A 21,676-nucleotide genomic window follows, 5' to 3' on the forward strand; every position below is an offset into this window, starting at 1 on the left:
TTTCCTCCATTTAAATATTGGGAAGATTGAAGCCATTGTCTTCAGTCCCCACTACAAATTCCACTCCCTAGCAACCGACTCCAAACCTCTCCCTGACAACTGTCTGAGACTGAACCAGACTGTTCACAACCATGGAGAAATATTTCACCCCAAGATGAGCTTCCAACCACATATCCACATCATCACCAAGACCGCCTATTTCCACCTCAGTAACATCGCCCGACTCCACCCCTTATTTTCAAATTTCTGCATGGCTGCTCCCTATTGCTGGAATCTCCTCCAGCATCACAACCCTCGGAGATATCTGCGCTCATCTAATTTGGCCCACTGAGCATTCCTGATTTCTATTGTTCCACATTCGTGCCCATTCTGTCACTTTCCAAGGCTCCAAGCTCTGGAATTCACTCCCTAAACCTCTCCCATTCTCTACCTCATTTTCATCCTTTAATTTACTCTGTAAAACCCACTTCTTTGACCAAATGCTTGATCACCTGCCCTAATATCTCCTCATGTGGCTCAGTGTCAAACCTTGCTTTGTAACATTTCTGTGAAATGCCTTGGAACATTGTCTTACATTAAAAGTGCTTTATAAATACAAATTGTTGTTGTTGATTTGGACAAATACCACTGTTCCTTCATCATCGCTGGGTGAATAACCTGTAACTCCTTACCTAACAGCATTGTGGGAGCACCTTCACCACACGGACTGCAGCGGTTCAAGAAGGTCAAACATCATCTTCTCCACAGGCAACTGGGGATTGGCAATATTTGCTGGTATCTGTGGAGAGGGAAACAAAGTAAACATTTCAGGGTTTTCAGAATGATTTAAAGGGAGTAAAAATGCTGCAGAATTTGATGATCTATATAAGCTCAGAAGTGAAATTGAAATGGACTATAGAGCAGGAAAACAATTCCTGACTATGAAAGATACTGTGGGAAGATAAAGCTGGGAACCAGCAGCACATGGTCAGGGGATGGGCAGCAGTGGAAACCTCATTGAGACACAGTCAGCAGAAGTAACAATAAAATACTAACATAACTCAAATAGATCCATTATTAGAGACAGAGGAAGGTGGACAATGGCAGAGAGGTGATCAGGGAGGGCAGAGGTAAAACAAAGCAATGGAAGGACATGGAATTAGATCCACAGTAAAGGAGCCACACCAGCCCCAGAGACTTGGAACCTCTCACAGAAAACAGCACAGCAGTAAAAGCTCTAAATTTTAGATGGATGGTGAAAAATACTCACCTCTGAAACAATATCACCATTTTCAAATTTAAACTCTCCTGCTGGAGCCTGCAGCTGAAAAGATATCAGAAGCGCTGGAGTGAGAGAAAAATCTCCCAGTTGAGGAAATACCCGGGGAGCGGGGTGATGTCACCGTGTAATTGTCGATGTGTGATGATGTCACCGTGTAATTGTCGATGTGTGATGATGTCACAGACACAGAACATCTGGGTCTGTGCAAACCAGTGATCACCACACATTATGAAGGATGTGAGGGTCCTTGAGAGGAGGCAGAGGAGATTTATCAGAATGGGTCGAGGGATGAGGGATTTTAATTGTAAGATTAAATTCAAGAAACTGGGGTTGTTCTCCTTGGAGTAAAGAGATTGAGGGGAGATTTGATAGAGGTGTACAGGATTATGAAAGGTAGTTAAATAAAAGCTGTTCCCATTAGCTGATTATGAAAGGATTAAGGGACAGAGATTTAAGATTTTAGGTACGATCCACAATGTGAGGAAGAGATTTTTTACCCAGTAACTGAAAATGACCTCAATGCTTACATTCAAAGGCTGGTGCTATTCAGGTCCTGGTGAATCAAGAGACTTTCAGATATTCACGTGATGTTTGGTTTCAATTTCTCATCTCCCTCAAGTATCCCTTGAGTTCCCCGTCTTCTAACATCCTGTAAATGGAATTCAAAAAATCCATCAAGGTCAATCCAGGATTGAAATTCAGAAAGAACAAACGTTTCTCTTGGGTTGAGTTTGCTGTGTGTAAATCCTCCCCTTCTAACCCCCTGTAAAAGGAGTTTCCAAAATCCATCCCTGTCAGTCCGGGATAGAAATTCACAATATTCTCTCCTCCTGCTACTTAGACCAGGATGATCGCGCATGCGCCCTGATGCACATTGCCCCCTATAAAGATGGCGGCCGTTACCCAGGGCCTGGCAAAGGGCCTGATTTTTTCGGCCCGTTCTCTGCAAACACAAGACCGGTACCTTGTTATTTGGGGTCTGAGGCCTGAACTATGTCTTTATGAAGCCTCCCTGCCCACTCCGCTGGCTCCATTCCTCCTCACACATCCACTAACTCTGTTAGTTTGCTCCACTCGACATTATCTCACCCACTCTGAGCAGCTTCAGCCACAGACCAGCACTGCGCATGCTCATGGATCCGAACACAATGCGCATGCCCCACCACACAAAGCACTGCGCATGCGTATGGCGCTGTTGTTGTGAAGATAGGGCACATTCTGCCCCGCAGCGAATGCTAGGTTGCCGCTCCGCCATTGAAAGAGCACGTTGTAGTACAGAAACCTCTGTCCTGTAATCAGAATACGATGGGTGCCATAGGGGCAAGACATGAAATTGTTGAATCAATGATACAGCGGCCAAATTGCTCTGGGGTCCACCGCAATTCTCACCTGGATGCAGAACAAACCCCGACAGTTAGATCTGAACTCAGTGTAGTCTCAGCAGATGGGGTGAGCTAGTAACATTTCCCCAGATACATGGAACATTTAAACCGTGTCTTTCCAGCATCTCTGCTCTGATTGTGGATCAAATTTTTTGAACTTTTAAAGTTGGAGTGTTAACATGTGGGCAAACTGAATAAAGCCCTTTGCACACGTGAAGTATCTGAATGGTCTCCCACCAGCAAGACTGTGTTGCTGTGTCAGTAAATGGGATGAGAGTGAATCCCTTTCCAATTTTAACTGTTGAACAATCTGTTTACAGTGTGAGTTTACCTACACATTTTCAGCTCAGTCATGCATCTCGAAATCGACTGGTAATTGGTTCCATATTCTTAGCACTACATAAGAAAAAGGAGGAGGAGTAGGCCATTCGGCCCCTCAAGCCTACTCCGCCATTTCATAAGATCATGGCTGACCTGATAGTCACCTGAAATCTGTATCCCACCTATCACCGATAACCTATCACCCCCTTGCTTCCCAAGGATATATCGACTTCTGCCTTAAAAATATTCAAAGACTTTGCTTCTACAGCCTTTTCAGGAACAGAGTTCCAAAGTTTCACGGCCGTCTGAAAGAAAAAAAATCGCCTCATCTCCATTTTAAATGGGTGACCCCTTGTTTTTAAACAACGATTCTGAGTTCTAGATTATCTCACAAGAAGTAACATCCTCTCCAAATCCGCCCTGTCAAGTACCCCGAGGATCTTATATGTTTCACTGATCAGGTAAAGTAAAGCAAAAAGTACTGCAGATGCTGGTTATCTGAAATAAAAACAGAAAATGCTGGAATTCTCAGCAGATCTGGTAGTGACTCTGGAGAGAGAGACATGGTTTTCATTTCAGGTCTGTAACCTTTCATCAGAACTGCACTGCATCTGAAATGTTCATAATGCCTCTCAATCCAAAGATGTAGTAAGGGAACTCAAGAAGGAAATGAAAATCCACTTTGAGGAATGGAATCCAATGCGAATGAAGGGTGAACTGCCCGACTGACCAGAGACAGTCAAGGCACCTTTCCCTTCGTTAAGACGCTGGAACAGTGACTCTAATGTTATCAGTGAAATTAGCTGATTTGAGACATTGAAAGGATTCACGTTACTGCACATCAGGAATTCAAACCTAATATCGGCTTCGGGACAATCCGAATACTTGGTAACAGGCAAGACAATGAAAAGCTCGAAGGGAGATGGCACCGGTTGTAGGAGAGCTGGTTCCCGGTGACATGGATGTGTCTGCAGTGGGTGGCATCAGACTGTTTCCATGTATCTGGAATGAATGTCCCACCCTTTATTTCTTAAGAGTAAAACTGATAGAGCGCGATAGCTATCTGGGTAGCGGCAATCTGAAGATTAGACTTACTGACACCCTGGTTTGGATACCTTGTCAGTTGGGTTTGTGTAAGTGTCTGTGTCTCAATTGGTCAGCGTGTTTGCCTGTTAACTGAAAGGTTGGTGATTCAAAACCACCCAGAGGGTGAAGATTTTTACTGTTTTTCCCCCTCATCGCCAATCATTGTCACACAGTTCCAGGTTGTCATTGGGTACTTGGGCTGCAAGATATCCCCAAATGGTGGCAGATCTTTTGTTGTCCAGTGAGGTCCCACAAAAACAGCTTCTTTTTAAAATTACGTTTTCTGTCAAATACAATGAAAAAGATTTGGACCCACTCTGTACATTCATCTAACCCATCAGAAATCCATGAAATTATTGGAATCAAACGAGCCCCTCAATTATTCTCTCTTCCTCAACTCCGCAGTGAGTGAGACAGGGAAAAGCAGCAATATTCCGGCCCCGCACTCTCCAATCACCCGCTGCCAACAGAAAGCGGCGACTGCAGCTTCAGTCAGCGGGTTACTGCCCATCCCTGGGACGCAAGATACTCCAACCCGGACCAAACCTCCCAATACACCGAACACAGGCTCAGGAAAACGCAGGTAGATTATATCCCGGTCACTAAATCTCCGGGCAGCATTTACAGAATTCCTGAGTGAGTGAGTTACAAATAAAAGTCACATCAACTTTCTAAACTTTTCACTGTATAATTCCTCCATTTTATTGAAAAGCTGACCGTTGTGAATCTGAAAATGAGCACCATGGGATCTGTGTCACCGAGTGACTTGTTTTCCATTGTTTGCCCATCAGGTTTGCAATTCAAATTGTGTTGGATAATGAAGCGATTCTGATTTCAAAATGAGGACACGAAGCAGCTAAATATTAAATCCAGGAGAAAATCCCGAGGAAAATCGATTACAGTGTTTGGATTGAGGTGCAGCTAAGAAGTGGAAGATGTGAATGATGTTATTGATGATTGAGAGGAATGCATTACAACTTTGGGGCATTTGTAGGCCGATTACATTCCACACTTTAAAATTCCGGTCAAGCTGAGCTATCAGGTAGAAAGCAACAGGTTTAACCATGTATGTTGGGATGCAAAACAGTTTTTCCTATTCCTCGCTGGCTTTGTCGGCAGAGCATGAGAATGTTAATCTCTGGGTCATGGGTTCGAGCCCCACGCTGGTGCTGAAATACTTTGAAAATCTGAATAAAAGTCGCACTGTCTGGAAACATTAACCCTCGCTCCAGCTTCTGAGTTTTCCCAGCATATCCTACTATTGTTTCAGATTTCCATCATTCACAGTAATTTGCTTTTCTCTTTTTAATTTGAAATCTTGCTGCTTAAATGAAACACCAACTGATCACTGCGGCTCCTGTGAAACTTACATGGCAGACATTCATCACTGAAAGCAACTGACACACGTCAAATCCAAAGTACTTTCATGTCGCATCTCTTTCTGCTTCTGTCTCGCCCCCAGCTCCCTCTGCCCGTCCAGCTCCCAGGTCAATTAGCTGCTTCATGCAGACACAGTGAATTCGTGGGAATGGGTAAAAGTCGTGGGTAAAGGGACACCTGGATCTCATCTTCCTGATTCTCCCAGATACTGATTACAGGAATGTGCACAGTGCCGATTATCCACAGTCACTCCCCTCCCAGTTGTTCAGCTTTTTAATTGATTTTCACACTGGGTTTCAAGAAAGCAGAGCTGTGATAAGCTTATATTGTTCAGCAGATGTACTGCAAGAAGATACATGACAGGCTGATGATAACAGTGCTCTTTGGACGTGGTGAGCTCCAGTGAAGGATTGGCACCAATAATGTGTCGCTCAATTAGTCTCGTGACAAATCTCATGCTGGAAATGACAAGAAAATTCGCTGAATTTGTTCCGTGTTTTGGTTTTAAAAGAGCCGAATACAAGGTAAGAAAGTATATCTCACTCGAGTGGGTTATAAAATGGCAGAATGACCCGTGTTTTTGCTATAAAATTATAGAAAGTTACAGCACAGAAAGAGGCCATTCGGCCGGGTGTGCTGGTTTCAAAGAGCAGTAGTGATTGTTTGATCCATCAGGAGTGATATTTGTGCCGGTGCAAACAGTAGGCAGCGAAATTCGTTCTTCTCCCACCCATATTTTGCCTCACTCCAACATTTCTATAGTCAGTGCTTTGCAACTTTTCCTCTTCCTTCATTCCCGAACTTCACTTGAACCAAGTGTGATGTTTTCCAGCTCTGAGGCGAAACTTAAACTCTCACGTCTCTGGTGGAGCTTTTAAACGTTTCCAATCAATGAAAAATCAACACTCATTCCAACAAATTCAATAACTCGACGTTCCCTGACCAGGAATTGAACCCGGGCCGCGGCGGTGAGAGCGCCGAATCCTGACCACTAGACCACCAGGGGAGCTGCTCCAACACTTTTTGATTTGGCTTATCTGCGCTGCATTTGCCTATTGTTTTTCAGTTCAGATCTCCTTCACCACAAAACTGCCTGTTTAGGTTAAAGATAAACGACTTCTTCAGCTAATGAAAACAATGGTTTCTGTGATCTGGAACATGAAATTGACAGTGAGGTGAAATAGCCCCACAAGCTGCTCATGTATAACTTTCAATTTCCAAAACCCTCCACCCTATACGCTGTTGGTCCAATGGAATCGCCGATTCCCAGTCACTGGACATCAGGGAAACTACCAACAAGGCTTGACATTTGGATTATGGAGGCAACTTATGACATTTTCTTTTTCATTCCCGATCTCTTTCACCAGAGACAACTTTCTCCGACCAATTGGTCTGTTTGGGTTGAACACAAGTGACTTTTCCCCAATGAGAAGAACCATTGCTGATGGCTGGAACATGAAATCGGTACTTTTCTCATTTAAGACAGTTCTTAAAGCCTCCCCCTTTGACCGAGCTTTTAGACATCTGACCGAATATGTGTCTCAGTGTCACACTGTGATATATAATGCTCCTGGGGAACGTCTTATGACGTTTCATTCGGTAAAAGGCGCTGTTGTTGTAGGCTATATATAGAAAGTTTCAGTTTTTTATCTTTTTACTTTTAAAATCTTGCTGCTTGAAATAAAAAAAAACAACTATTTACTGCGGCTCCTGTGAAACTTACAAGACTGTCATTCATCACTGAAAGCAACTGACACACATCTAATTCAAAACACTTTCACATCGCATCTCTTTCTGCTTCTGTCCCTGTTTGGCCTCCAGCTTCCTCTATCCGTCCAGCCCCCAGGTTAATTAGGTGCTTGATGCAGACACAGCCAGTTCGTGGGAATGGATAAAATTCGTTGGTAAAGAGACACCTGGATCTCATCTTCCTGGTTCTCCCAGATACTGATTACAGGAATGTGCCTAGTGCCGATTATCCACAGTCACTCTCCCCTCCCAGTTGTTCAGCTTTGTAATTGATTTTCACACTGGGTTTCAATGTGAAGAAAGCTGAGCTGTGATAAGCTTTATATTGTTCAGCAGATGTACTGCAAGAAGATACATGACAGGCTGATGATAACAGTGCTCTTTGGACGCGGTGAGCTCCAGTGAAGGATTGGCACCATTAATGTGTCGCTCAATTAGTCTCGTGACAAATCTCATGCTGGAAATGACAAGAAAACTCGCTGAATTTGTTCCTTGTTTAGGTTTCAAAAAAGCCGAATACAAGGTAAGAAAGTACATCTCGCTCGAGTGGGTTATAAAATGTTAGAATGACCCGTGTTGTTGCTATAAAATTATAGAAAGTTACAGCACAGAAAGAGGCCATTCGGCCTTGCGTGCTGCTTTCAAAGAGCAGTAGTGATTGTTTCATCCATCAGGAGTGATTATTTGTGCCAGCGCAAACAGTAGGCAACAAAATTCGTACTTCTCCCACCCATATTTTGCTTCACACCAACATTTCTACTGCCAGTGCTTTGCAACTTTTCCTCTTCCTTCATTTCATTCATTCATTCCTCTTCACTTCACTTGAACCAAGTGTGATGTTTTCCAGCTCTGAGGCGAAACTTAACCTCTCACTTCTCTGATTCTGGTGGAGCTTTTAAACGTTTCCAATCAATGAAAAATCAACACTCGTTCCCACAAATTCAATAACTCAACATTCCCTAACTGGGAATTGAACCCGAGCCGCGGCAGTGAAAGCGCCGAATCCTGATCACCAGACCACCAAGGAAACTCTTTCGAGTTACCAACAGTCACAGATTGCAACTTCTTTCGAGTACAATCACAGTTCTTGGTTTTCTGGGAGTGGGACATGAACCCACAACCCTTTGATTCAAAGGCGAGGGTGCTATGAACTGAGCCACAGCTGACACCTCCAGATCACCATGGAAGCTGCACCAGCAGTTTTAGATTTGGCTTATCTGCGCTGCTTTTGCCTATAGTTTTTCAGTTCAGATCTCTTTCACCACAAAGCTGCCTGTTTAGGTTCAAGATAAACGATTTCTTCAGCCAATGAAAACAACGGTTTCTGTGATCTGGAACATGAAATTAACATTGAGGTGACCAAGTTTTTAGACATCTGACCGAATATGTGTCTCGGTGTCACACTTTGATATATAATGCTCCTGGGGAACGTCTTATGACGTTTCATTAGGTAAAAGGCGCTTTATAAATATAAGCTGTTGTTGTTGTAGGATATATATAGAAAGGTTCAGTCTTTTATGTTTTTACTTTTAAAATCTTGCTGCTTGAAAGAAAAAAAAACACCGACTAATCACTGCGGCTCCTCTGAAACTTACAAGACTGTCATTGATCACTGAAAGCAACTGACACACATCAAATTTAAAACACTTTCATGTCGCATCTCATTCTGCTTCTGTCCCTGCCTCGCCTCCAGCTCCCTCTACCCGTCCAAACCCCAGGTTAATTAGCTGCAGAGACAGTCAGTTCGTGGGAATGGGTAAAACTCGTGGGTAAAGAGACACCTGGATCTCATTTTCCTGGTTCTCCCAGATACTGATTACAGGAATATGCACAGTGCCGATTATCCACAGTCTCTCTCCTCCCAGTTGTTCAGCTTTGAAACTGATTTTCACACTGGGTTTCAATGTGAAGAAAGCTGAGCTGTGATCGGCTTATATTGTTCAGCAGATGTACTGCAAGAAGTTATATAACAGGCTGATGGGAGCAGTGCTCTTTGGACGCGGTGAGCTCCAGTGAAGGATTGGCACCATTAACGTGTCGCTCAATTAGTCTCAAATCTCGTGCTGGAACTGACAAGAAAACTCGCTGAATTTGCTCCGTGTTTCGGTTTCAAAAGAGCCGAATACAAGGTAGGAAAGCGCATCTCGCTCGAGTGGGTTATAAAATGGCAGAATGACCCGTGCTGTTGGGAAATATAAAATTATAGAAAGTTACAGCGCAGAAAGAGGCCATTCGGCCGGGCGTGCTGGTTTCAAAGAGCAGTAGTGATTGGTTGATCCTTCAAGAATGATATTTGTGTCAGTGCAAACAGTAGGCAGCAAATTTCGTACTTCTCCCACCCATATTTTGCCTCACACCAACATTTCTATAGTCAGTGCTTTGCACCCAGCCCTTCTCCTCTCCTCTTCCTTCATTCCCTTACCCCACTTGAACTAAGTGTGCTGTTTTCCAGCTCTGAGGCAAAACTTAAAACCACACTCCCCTGATTCTGGTGGAGTTTTAAACGTTTCCAATCAATGAATAACCAACACTCGTTCCAACAAATTGACATTCCCTGACCGGGAATCAAATGCGGGCCGCAGCGCTAAGAGCACCACATCCTAACCATGAGACTACCAGGGAAGCTGCACCAATAATTTTCGATTTGGCTTATCTACGCTGCTTTTGCCTATTGTTTTTCAGTTCAGATCTCTTTCACCACAAAACTGCCTGTTTAGGTTCAAGATAAACGACTTTGTCAGCCAATGAAAACAACGGTTGCTGTGAGCTTTCTAAGCTTATGTGATCCTTCTCAGTCTTTCATTCCCAATTTGGTGGGAAGAATGAGGAGAGACAGGATAAATTTCGGGGTTCCGGGGAAAAGGCCAGGTAATGGCCATGACAAGACGGGCAGAAAAACTGCTTTCTTTGCTGTAACCTTTATGATTTCATACAACTAATAATGGTATAGGAGCAATCTCTGTAGTCGTGGCCGAGTGGTTAAGGTGATGGATTAGAAATCCATTGGGGTTACCCCGCGCAGGTTCGAATCCTGCTGACTACGTTTCCTGTTATTTCTGACTTTGACTGCACGCAGACAGAACTAATTATCGTTTGAATCGAGGAAAAGAGATCCAAACACATCCGTGATTTCTTATGTCCATTCATTGTCAGCCTTCTGCAAATCTCCAGTCGGAAATGAAAAAAAAAAGAGCCAATTTGGTGACATGATTTCATCCTGGCATTTGCCTCTCCTTAAGCCCATGTCACTCTCGGTGTATATCTCTGTTTGTTCTTGTGTGTGGGTCAATGTGGTTTAGTTCCCCGAGGAGGTGAACACATTTTTACGAGCACAAACTGTATTCACATTCGTGGTGCAACTTCACATTACAATGTTACAGTGAAAAATATCAGAATGAAAGAGACAACAGGAGTCTGTCTTTTTCTATGTATGGAGTACAACAACAACTTATATTTATAAAGCTCCTTTTACCTCATGAAACGTCACAAGGCGTTCCCCAGGAGCATTGTATAACATAGTATGACGTTGAGCCTCATATTCGGTCAGATGACTAAAAGCTCTGTCAAAGGGGGAGGCTTTAAGAACTGTCTTAAAGGAGGAAAGTATCGATTTCATGTTCCAGCTAACAGCAATGGCTCTTCTCATTGGCTGAAGACGTCACTTGTGTTCAAACGACATAGACCATTTGGTCAAAGAAACTTGTCCCTGGAAAAAGGGATCTGGAAAGGGAAAATGCCACAAGCAGCCTGAATGTGTCAAACTGCTGTGTTAGTGGTTAGAATGCAGTAATTTTATCAGTACAGCCTGCGTTCGATTCCTGGTTAGGGATTTGAAACTTATTCCTCCTGGGCGAGCTGATCAAATCAATGTGATTGATTTGCTGGTTGTAAATAACACTGTAAAGCTCTGCTAGAAATGATGGAGTAAGAGTGTAAGTTTCACATCAGAGCTGGAAATGTCACAAGGGCAAAACTCGGGAATAAACCCAGAGTCGGAGTGAGGGAGTGAAAATAAAAGAGAAGGACTGTGGTAGGTTACAAAGCACTGACTATAGAGCTGGTGGTGCGAGGCATAATGTTATTCCTGTATTATCCATGTCACATGCATCTCTAATTTCCTGATTTATCCCATGCCCAACATTACCACTACAGTTTGGTGGCCTATAAACAACTCCCACCAATATTTGCTGCCTCTTGTTGTTTCTTAGCTCCACCCAAACTAATTCCACATCTTGATCCTTCAATCTGAGATCCTCTCTCACTAATGTACCGATCTCGTTCCTTATTAACAGCGCGACCCCACCTCGTTTTCCTTTTTGCCCATTCTTCCTAAATGACGAAAATCTTTGAATATTCAGATCAACCAATCACACTGCTCTTTGGAAGCAGCATACAGGGCCGAATGGCCTCTTTCGTTGCTGTAACTTTCTGTCATTTTATGTTTCCTAACACCACGGTTAAAATGAACTTTCTTATCTTCCATGTGATGCTTCGAATACAAGACAATAGGCAAATCTAGCGAGTTTACTTATCATTTCCAGCACAGAATTTGGAACCGGACTCGTTGAATGACAATTAAATGGTCTCAATCGTTAGATGCAGCTCACCGAGTCCAAACAGGCACCGTGAGCATCAGCCTGTTATGTACATTCTTGCTGTACATCTTCTGAGCTATAAGCTGATCACAGCTCCACTTTCTGCACATTGAAAGACAGTGTGAAAATATTCACAATTTCAAATCTTAACAAGGTGCATATTTGTGATTTTCTGTGTGTGTCAATGTGGTTCAGTTTGTCATTTTCACCACCCAATCATTATCCATGTTAGTTTTCCGGCTTCATATCAGCAAAAAAAAAGCAGTTAACAGGACATTTCTCTCTTTATTTTGAGTGGAGACTGTTCAGCAACTAAACTTCTGGATGTTACAAAGCGGAGGATGATTGAAGTTTTCAGATGATCTTATTAAGTAACTGAGAATGCTGGAGGGGCCGAATGGCCAATTCCTGAACACTATTTTTTATATTGTAATTCAGTGTCAATGTTGGTGAAGACAATGTTTGTGTCTAATCTGAATGTGGTAGTGAGGCCGAGTGTGCTTAGCCTCTGGTTCAGGTTCCGATCTCTCTGGTGATTTGGGCTTTACTCCCACCGCTGTCAAACTTTCTGGTGCTTTGTTATAAGAGACGCTTCCAAAAGATTCTCTGTGCGGTGAAGGAGCAGCTGAGCTGCGCAGTGTTGTATTTCAGTTGGAAGAATGAGGAGAGAGTGTAAATCCCAGGGTGACTGGGAAAAGGTGGGGCAATGGCACGGACTGGAAGACCTTCTTTCACTGGAACTCCCTGTATTCATTCTATTATTTTAAACAATCAACATGCAGCCTTTACCCAGTTGTCCTGGCCGAGTGGTTGAGGCGTTTTTCCACGTGGTTCCAATCCTGCCAATTCCCCTTCTTCTAATTCCTGAGTGACACAAACTGTCTGCAGAATAAATTATCGGTCAAATGAAAAAGAATACTACCCAAACACCCCCGTGTTTCTGACTTCAGTTCATCTGCAAATATTCACTACATTTGCAGTCTGAAATGGAACAATAATTGGCCAAGTTGGTGACATCCTTGCTTTCTGGGTGTTTGTCTCTCCTTCGGCCTCTGTCAGTCTCGTTCTTTGTGTCGGTGTGTGTTCCTCTGTGTGTGTCAATGCGGTTCAGTTCCCCGAGCGGATGGACAAATATTCACCAACACAACCTTGATTAACATTGGTTGTGCAACTTCATATTAAAAATTCAAAGAGAAAAGTAACAGGATGAACGATGCAAGTGGAGTTTGCAATGTTTGGAAGGAGGTGCAGCAAAGAAGTGGAAGATGTGAATGATGTTATTGATGATTGAGAGGAATGCATTACAACCTTGTGGATTTTGTAGGTCGATTACCTTCCACAGTTTGAAATTCAGAACAAGCTGAGGCTCCAGGAGGAAACAACATTGATCTCCCTGAATTTTCACATAGGAAATAACGCGCGTGCATGCCCGGCTAGGTTGTGACAGAGACAGGGCGGGCAGAAGGTCCTCTTTGTCTGCTGTAACCATTCTATAACTTCATATAAATAATACAGGCCTATTGCCAACATCTGTAGTCGTGGCCGAGTGGTTAAGGCGATGGATTCGAAATCCATTTGGGTTACCCTGCGCAGGTTCAAATCCTGCCGACTACGTTTTCCATTATTTCTGATTTTAACCCTTGTAAATGGGATCGACATTTCCACAACATCTGCGGTAGCAAAGATTGACCAGTGGGTGGCAGTGGTACCGTGATTGCTCACATCACATGAAGCAGAAGCGGTCTCAGTTATTACTGCATTTGGCACTGTCTCTGTTCATATTAACTTAGATGCCGTTTCTGTTCCTATTACACTAGGACATGTCTCCAATCATGTTAGAGAAGGTAATCTCTCAGTTGTTTCTGTAATTGGTTCAATTTCAGTTGTTAATGTACTGGACTATGGCCATAGTACTGTTGGCACTATTTCAGTCATGACTGCACTGAAGCAGGTCTCGACCAAAGTTACAATAAGCCATGCCCCAGTTGACACTGCATTAGAGCTTGTCTCTGGTTATAGACAACTAGAACATGTTTTTATTTGCATTTCACAAGACTCTGTCTCAGCTATTACTCCAGTAGAACCTGCCACGTGTCTATCAAACTGGACCCTGTCTCAGGTAATGCTGCACCAATACATGCCTCCATTCATATCATACAATTCCCTGTTTCTGTTGTTATTGTCCAATACCATTACTCTCTTATTGCTGTACTGGTGCATGTCTCTGTTTTTATTGATCTCGTACCTTTGCCGGTATTTAATTCGCCAGACACTGCGTCAGTTGATATTAAAAAGAGCCCTGAATTATGTGAAGCTGCACTAGAGCGTGTATCAGTTTTCTTAAACTGGATCCGGTCAGTGTTATTGCTACACCAGGCTGGTTCGTATTACACAAGATCCTGTCTCAATTATTACTGCACTCGGCACTGTCTCACTTATGTTTCACTAGGTCGCGGCGCTGCTTATAACACACTCAATCATGTCTGCACTTATATTCCTCTAGACAGTATTTCAGAACAATTTACACTAGACTCTGTATCAGCCTGTATTACACTCGAGCTTGTTCTCTTTTTAATTAAAATGGATCCTGTCTTTGCAGAGACTTTGTCTTTGTACCTCTGTCTCTGCTTCTATCCCACTCTCCCTTTCCCTGTTTTTACTCCACGAGATCATGTCTATCTCTCTTACACTGGTGGCACTCTCCGATATTACAGCCTTAGACTCTCTCTGGGAAGCAATTACCCTGTGCCCTGTGCCTGCAATAACTGCCCTATTTCACTTGATGTTGATCCAGGCCCTGTATCGGTAACTATAGCACTAGACCCATCTCCGCTATTACAGCAGTAGACCTTGTCTATGTTAATATAGCACTCGTCCCTGCCCCTGTTATTCGTGCACTAAGTCACGTCTTTGCTTAAGTAACATTAGATGGCCTCTCTAGTAATGCCTCTGCTTAAATTGCACTATGCCCTGTCTCAGTACTTACCACACCAGGCTCTGTCTCTGTTGTTACTACACTATTCTATGTCTCTATAAGGTGAACGTTGAGTTATAAATGGGCCTCTGACTTTGGCCTAAAACTACAGGTTTTGACTGTTTGTTCTGCGCAGCTCCTAATATTCAGTTTCATTACAGCCAACAGTATTACATATGAGACATCACCTGTTCTGTGTGTCGGTGTGAAAAGGAATCATGCTGCGTCATTCCACAAAGATAAAAGATGTATATTCACCAGAATGTTTCATTTTATTTTATTTTCTCTTATTCAAACTGTAACTACAGATCGTCAAATAACGTAAATATTCATTGATAGTATATTCTGTTGTGTGCTCTTGTTTAGAAATTCATGTCATACCAAACATTTCTTTGCTAAGACGGGCACGTTTGTCACCACAATCACTTAATGTCTGTCATATCTCTATCTGAGACAGCGTCTCACTCACTGAATTGTATTGATTTCTCTCTCTCAGATAAAAGCAAAATACTGCGGATGCTGGAAATCTGAAACAAAAACAAAAATACCTGGAAAAACCCAGCAGGCCTGACAGTAACTGCGGAGAGGAGCACAGTTGACGTTTTGAGTCCGTGTGACTCTTCTTCAGAACTAAGGAAATGGAGAAATGCGGTGAAATATAAGCTGGTAGTGGAGGGTGGGGCAGGTTGAGCTGGAGAGAGGGGCAGTGATAGGCGGAGGCAAAGAATAGATGTCGTAGACAAAAGGACAAAGAGATGTTGACGGTGGTGATATTAGCTAAGAAATGTGCTAATAGGTGACATTAAGGGTAGAAATCAGGACGAGCAAGGTAGAGATAGCCCTAGTGGTGGTGGGGTGGGGGGAAGGGATCGAAATAGGCTAAAAGGTAGAGATAAAACAATGGATGGAAATACATTTACAAATAATGGAAATAGGTGGGAAAAGAAAAAATATATATACATTGTTGGAAAAAAAGGGGGATCGGAAAGGGGATGGGAATGGAGGAGAGAGTTCATGATCTAAAGTTTTTGAACTCAATATTCAGTCGGGAAGGCTGTGAAGTGCCTAGTCGGAAGGTGAGGTGCTGTTCCTCCAGTTTGCGTTGAGCTTCACTGGAACAGTGCAGCAGGCCAAGGACGGACATGTGGACTTGAGAGCAGGGTGGTGTGTTAAAATGGCAAGCGACAGGGAGGTCTGGGTAATGCTCGCAGACAGACCGAAGGTGTTCCGCAAAGCGGTCACCCAGTCTGCGTTTGGTCTCTCCAATGTAGAGGAAACCGCATTGGGAGCATTAAATGCGGTAGACTAAATTGAGGGAAGTGCAATTGAAATGCTGCTTCACTTGAAAGGAGTATTTTGGCCCTTGGACGGTGAGGAGGGGGGGAAGTAAAGGGGCAGGTGTTGCACCTTTTGCGGTTGCATGGGAAGGTGCCGAGGGAGGGGATTGAGGTGTAGGTGGTGATGGAGGAGTGGACGAGGGTGTCACGGAGGGAATGATCCCTGCAGAATGCCGCAGGGGCGGGGGTGAAGGGAAGATGTGTTTGGTGGTGGCATCATGCTGGAGTTAGTGGAAATGGCGGAGGATGATCCTTTGAATGCGGAGGCTGGTGGTGTGATAAGTGAGGACAAGGGGGACCCTATCATGTTTCTGGGAGGAAGAAGAAGGTGTGAGGGCGGATGCGCGGGAGATGGGCCGGACACGGTTGAGGGCCCTGTCAACCACTGTGGGTGGAAAACCTCGATTAAGGAAGAAGGAAGACATGTTAGAGGAACTGTTATTGAAAGTGGCATCATCAGAACAGATGCGACGGAGGCGAAGGAACTGAGAGAATGGGATGGAGTCCTTACAGGAAGCGGGGTGTGAGGAGCTGTAGTCACGTTAGCACTGGGATTCTGTAGGCTTGTAATGAATATTGGTGGACAGTCTATCACCAGAAATTGAGACAGAGAGGTCAAGGAAGGGAAGGGAAGTGTCAGGAATGAACCATGTGAAAGTGATGGAGGGGTGGAAATTGGAAGCAAAATTAATAAATTTTTCCAGGTCCAGGCGAGAGCATGAAGCAGCACCGAAACAATCATCGATGTACCGGAGAAAGAGTTGTGGGAGGGGGCTGGAGTAAGACTGGAACAAGGAATGTTCCACATACCCCATAAAGAGACAGACATAGCTGGGGCCCATGCGGGTACCCATAGCCACACCTTTTATTTGGAGGAAGTGAGAGGAGTTTAAGGAGAAATTGTTCAGTGTGAGAACAAGTTCAGCCAGACGGAGGAGAGTAGTGGTGGATGGGCATTTTTCGGGCCTCTGTTCGAGGAAGAAGCGGGGAGCCCTCAGAGCATCCCGGTGGGGGATGTAGGTGTAGAGGGATTGACGTCCATGGTGACGAGGAGGCGGTTGGGGCCAGGGAACTGGAAATTGATGATATGATGTAGGGTGTCAGAGGAATTACGGATGTAGGTGGGAAGGGACTGCACAAGGGGAGAGAGAGAATGGAGTCAAGATAGCAAGAAATGAGTTCCGTGGGGCAGGAACAGGCTGACACGATTGGTCTGCCAGGACAGTCCTGTTTGTGGATTTTGGGCAGGAGGTATAAGCGGGCCGTCCAAGGTTGGGAGACTATGAGGTTGGAAGCTGTGGAAGGAAGATCTCCAGAGGAGATGAGATCAGTAACAGTCCTGGAAACAATGGCTTGATGTTCAGTGGTGGGGTCATGGTCCAGGGGCAGGTAGGAGGAAGTGTCTGCGAGTTGACCCTCAGCCTCTGCGAGGTAGAGGTCAGTGTGCCAGACAACAACAGCACCACCCTTGTCAGCAGGTTTGATGACAATGTCAGGGTTGAACCTGAGAGAACGGAGTGCAGCAAGTTCAGAGAGAGACAGGTTAGAGTGGGTGAAAGGAACAGAGAAATTGAGATGATAGCTTCCCCGATGGTCTAGTGGTCAGGATTCGGCACTTTATCAGCAGTAGCCTGGGTTCGATTCCCAATCAGGGAATGTAGATTTTTTTATCTTGTTAAAATGAGTATTAATTACTTATTGATGGAAACCATTTAACAGCTCCACCAGAATCAGTGGGGTGATAGTTGAAGTTTCACCGCAGAGTTGGAAATGTCATATTTGGACAAGTCGAGAACAAAGACAGAAGCGGAGTGAAAGAAGGAGAAGAGAAGGGCTGGGTGCAAAGCACTGACCACAGAGATGGTGGCGCCAGGAAAAATATGGGTGGAAGAAGGGCAAATTTTGCTGCCTACTGTTTGCACTGACATAAATATCACTCCTGATGGATCAACCAATCACTACTGCTCTTTGACAGCAGCACGCCAGGCCGAATGTCCTCTTTCTGTGCTGCAACTTTCTATAATTTTATGTTTCCCAACAGCACGGGTCATTCTTCCATTTTATAACCCACTCGAGCGAGATGTACTTTCTTACCTTGTATTCGGCTCGTTTGAAACCAAAGCACGGAGCAAATTCAGCGAGATTTCTTGTCATTTCCAGCACGAGATTTGTCACGAGACTAATTGAGCGACACATTAATGGTGCCAATCCTTCACTGGAGCTCACCGCGTCCAAAGAGCACTGTTATCATCTGCCTGTCATGTATTTTCTTGCAGTACATCTGCTGAACTATATAATCTTATCACAGCTCTGCTTTCTTCACATTGAAATTCAATGTGAAAATATGAGCATTTTCAAAGCTGAACAACGTAGACAAGACTGGAAGGGAAGTGTGATTGTGGATAATCGGCACTGTGCACATTCCTGTAATCAGTACTTGGGCGAATCAGGAAGATCCTGGTGTCTCTGTCCGTTGCTATCTGTAAACCGATCACGTTCTGTTTTACATTCGCACCATCTGACTGCGTTTGAATCAAGCAGCTAATTGACCTGGATGGGCAGAAAGAGCTGGAGGTGAATATCTGTCCTGCACAAGTTTCACAGCTAATTCAACAGCCCCGCCTTTTCTCCACAGCCATTTATATTTTATTGTGTCTCAGTATTTCTGTTAAAGTGAAACACCGCACACCTGCTTTAACTGTGAGTTGCCACTTTTTCGACCAATCGGGCAATTTTAGCAGCAGTGGAAGTGGTATTTGAAACCAAGCTTCATTATTACTGCCCATCGCCTTTCCTAGCATTGCTACTCAAATAGAACAGAAGCAAAGCAGCAACAATACGTCATAAGGCCCCACAAGCCTCCTCCGTCACTTTACAAGATCATGGCGGGTCTCCAGCCTCAACACCAATTTCTCACCCGATCCCGAGAGCCTTTCATTCCCTTAGAGTCCAAAAATCAGGAGAAGTTTTGGATGTTTTTTCTTCCATTGATCCGAGAGTTCTGTGGACACCTGGTTAAAATCAGCAATAATAAGAAGAACATTCGGTAAGATTGGAACTTTCCTGGGAAATCCCCAGTGGATTTTAAAAGCATCGTTTTCACCACTGGGACACGATGATTGACCAAGGGCCCCAGTGCTTTCCACTCAATCATCAATAACATCATTCACAGCTTCCGCTTCTCAGCTGCACCTCCTTCCAAACATTGGGATCCATTTTCCTCAGGATTTTCTCCTGGATTCAATATTTAGCCGCTTTGTAACCTCATTTTGCAAACAGATTCGCTTCAATATCCAACACAAATTGAATTGCAAGCCTGAAGGACAATCAGTGGAAAACAAGTCACTCGGTTACACAAACCCCATGGTGCTCATTTTCAGATTCACAACAGTCAGCTTTTCAATAAAATGAAGGAATTTGACAGTGAAAAGATTTAGAAAGTTTTGTGTGACTTTTATTTGTGACTCACTCACTCGGGTATTCTGTAAATGCTGCTCCGAGGTTTAGTAACCGGGATATAATCTACCTGTGTTTTCCTGAGCCTGTGGTCGGTGTATTGGGAGGTTTGGCCCGGGTTGGAGTATCTTGTGTCCCAGGGATGGGCAGTTACCCGCTGATTGAAGCTGCAGTCGCCGCTTTCTGCTGGCAGCGGGTGATTGGAGAGAGCGGGGCCGGAATATTGCTGCTTTTCTGCTCTTCCCTGTCTCACTCACTGTGGAGCTGAGGAAGAGGGTAGAATTGATGGGTTTGTTTGAATCCAATAAATCCATAAATTTCCAGTATGTTGGATATCAGTGCATGGTAGGTCTAAATGTTTTCTCATTATATTTGAAATTAATATTCGAAAAAAAGCCGCTTACCTGGGAGCTCACTGGATAACAGTGGAACCGGCAACATGTCCGGGGTCTTGACATTCAGCTCAAGTAGCCAATGACAACCGGGAACTGAGTGACAATGAACGCTGATGGGGGAAAAAAAATGGGAAGCTTCGTCCCTGGGTGGTCTCGAACCACCAACCTTTCGGTTAACAGCCGAACGCGCTGACCAATTGCGCCACAGAGACTGATGAAGATTTTATGCAGGATATCAGTGAGGTAAAGTTTCAGATTGCTGCTATCGGAATGACAATTGTCTCTATCAGTTTTACTCTTCCAAAACAAAGAGTGGAGAATTCATTGTGGATACATGGAAACCGTCTGATCCCACCCACTGCAGACACATCCATGTCACCGGGAACCAGCTCTCCTACAACCGGTGCCGTCCCCCTTCGAGCCTTTGCGTGGCTTGACTGTTACCAAGTATTCCGATTGTCCTGAAGCCGATATTAGGTTTGAATTCCTGATGTGCAGTAACGAGAATCCTTTCAATGTCTCAAATCAGTTAATTTCACTGATAACATCAGAGTCAATGTTCCAGCGTCTTAAAGAAGGGAAAGGTGCCTTGACTGTCTCTGGTCAGTCGGACAGTTCACCCTTCATTCTCCCCTGATTCCGGTTCCCAAAGAATATCTGAAGATTCACAAAGCTGGAGACTGAGATTTCTATTTTGGTTCCTTCTCCATTTTCCCACCTGCCAACTGACAATACATTCCAAAATCTCATTTCAATCCTCCGCCTTGCATCATGTCCAGGGATGAGGAAATTCAGTTTTGTGGAGATTTTATGGAGACCGGGATTGTCCTCTATGGAGCAAAAAAGTTTAAAAGGAGATTTCACGGAGCTGCTCAAAGTGATGGGGGTGGGGGCAACGGGGACGGGGCGGTTTGATAGAGCAGATGGGGAGAAACTGTTTCCATTGACGGGGGTCAGTAACCAGAGGACTGGGATTTAAGAAAATTAAAGAAGGGCAGACTTGCATTTTAATAGCGCTATTCCAGACCAGTGGATGTCTCAAACCACTTTCCAGCCAATTAAGTACTTTTTGAAATAAGAACAGACAATGTTGGAAAAACTCAGTAGGTTTCTCTCTCAAAAGATGCTGTCAGGCCTGCTGAGTTTTTCCTGCATTTTCTGTTTTCCTTTCCAGATTTCCGCAGTTTTGCTTTTATTGAAGTGGAGCCATTGTTGTAATGTAGGGAACACGGCAGCCAATCACCGCTCAGGAAACAGTCAAAACCAGGCACGTCACGATGAGCAGACCATGTCCTCTTGGTTGAGGGATAAACACTGACCAGGTCACGTGGCTGCAACGTGAACCCACAAATTATGATTATGGTTCTGCCCAGTTTTAAACCGGAGAACGTTTCACGTGGTGGGCAAGCATGAAAATCACTGCACCACAGAAACAGGAAACAGCACAAAGGCTCAATGGGCATCACTAAAATGTTAAGCGGTGACGTCATGCAGCAGCACTTTGGGTCTTTGTTTTGAAGAAATGGAATTCGGCTGTTCTCATTAGGAATGCTGGAGACAGACTGATCAATAATGTCATCATCAAATGGCACAGCTCTACAAGAGGTCTTTCAGACAATCAATCTGTATCAATTTTGTTCAACGGGCTTTTTTGTTAATCTCAATTTATTTGTCTCTTTCCATAACCCTGATCTTTTTCTCCCTTTCAGTCATAGTCCAATTCCCTTTTGAAAACTCTGC

General features: G+C 44.1%; 1 protein-coding gene and 4 non-coding genes across 5 annotated transcripts in view; 3 read left to right on the forward strand and 2 right to left on the reverse strand.

Annotated features, from left to right (window-relative positions):
- Positions 1-21,676, forward strand: part of LOC144698308 (uncharacterized) — a 319,027-nt gene that overhangs the window by 190,481 nt on the left and 106,870 nt on the right. The window lies entirely within an intron of this gene.
- trnae-cuc (transfer RNA glutamic acid (anticodon CUC)) lies at positions 6,365-6,437 on the reverse strand. The gene has a single exon. It is a non-coding gene; the product is annotated as a tRNA-Glu (tRNA).
- On the forward strand, positions 10,141-10,222 carry trnas-aga (transfer RNA serine (anticodon AGA)). The gene has a single exon. It is a non-coding gene; the product is annotated as a tRNA-Ser (tRNA).
- Positions 13,307-13,388, forward strand: trnas-cga (transfer RNA serine (anticodon CGA)). The gene has a single exon. It is a non-coding gene; the product is annotated as a tRNA-Ser (tRNA).
- Positions 20,075-20,148, reverse strand: trnan-guu (transfer RNA asparagine (anticodon GUU)). The gene has a single exon. It is a non-coding gene; the product is annotated as a tRNA-Asn (tRNA).

The sequence above is a fragment of the Cetorhinus maximus genome, chromosome 23 (assembly GCF_964194155.1).
Source record: "Cetorhinus maximus chromosome 23, sCetMax3.hap1.1, whole genome shotgun sequence".
Lineage (NCBI taxonomy): Eukaryota > Metazoa > Chordata > Chondrichthyes > Lamniformes > Cetorhinidae > Cetorhinus > Cetorhinus maximus.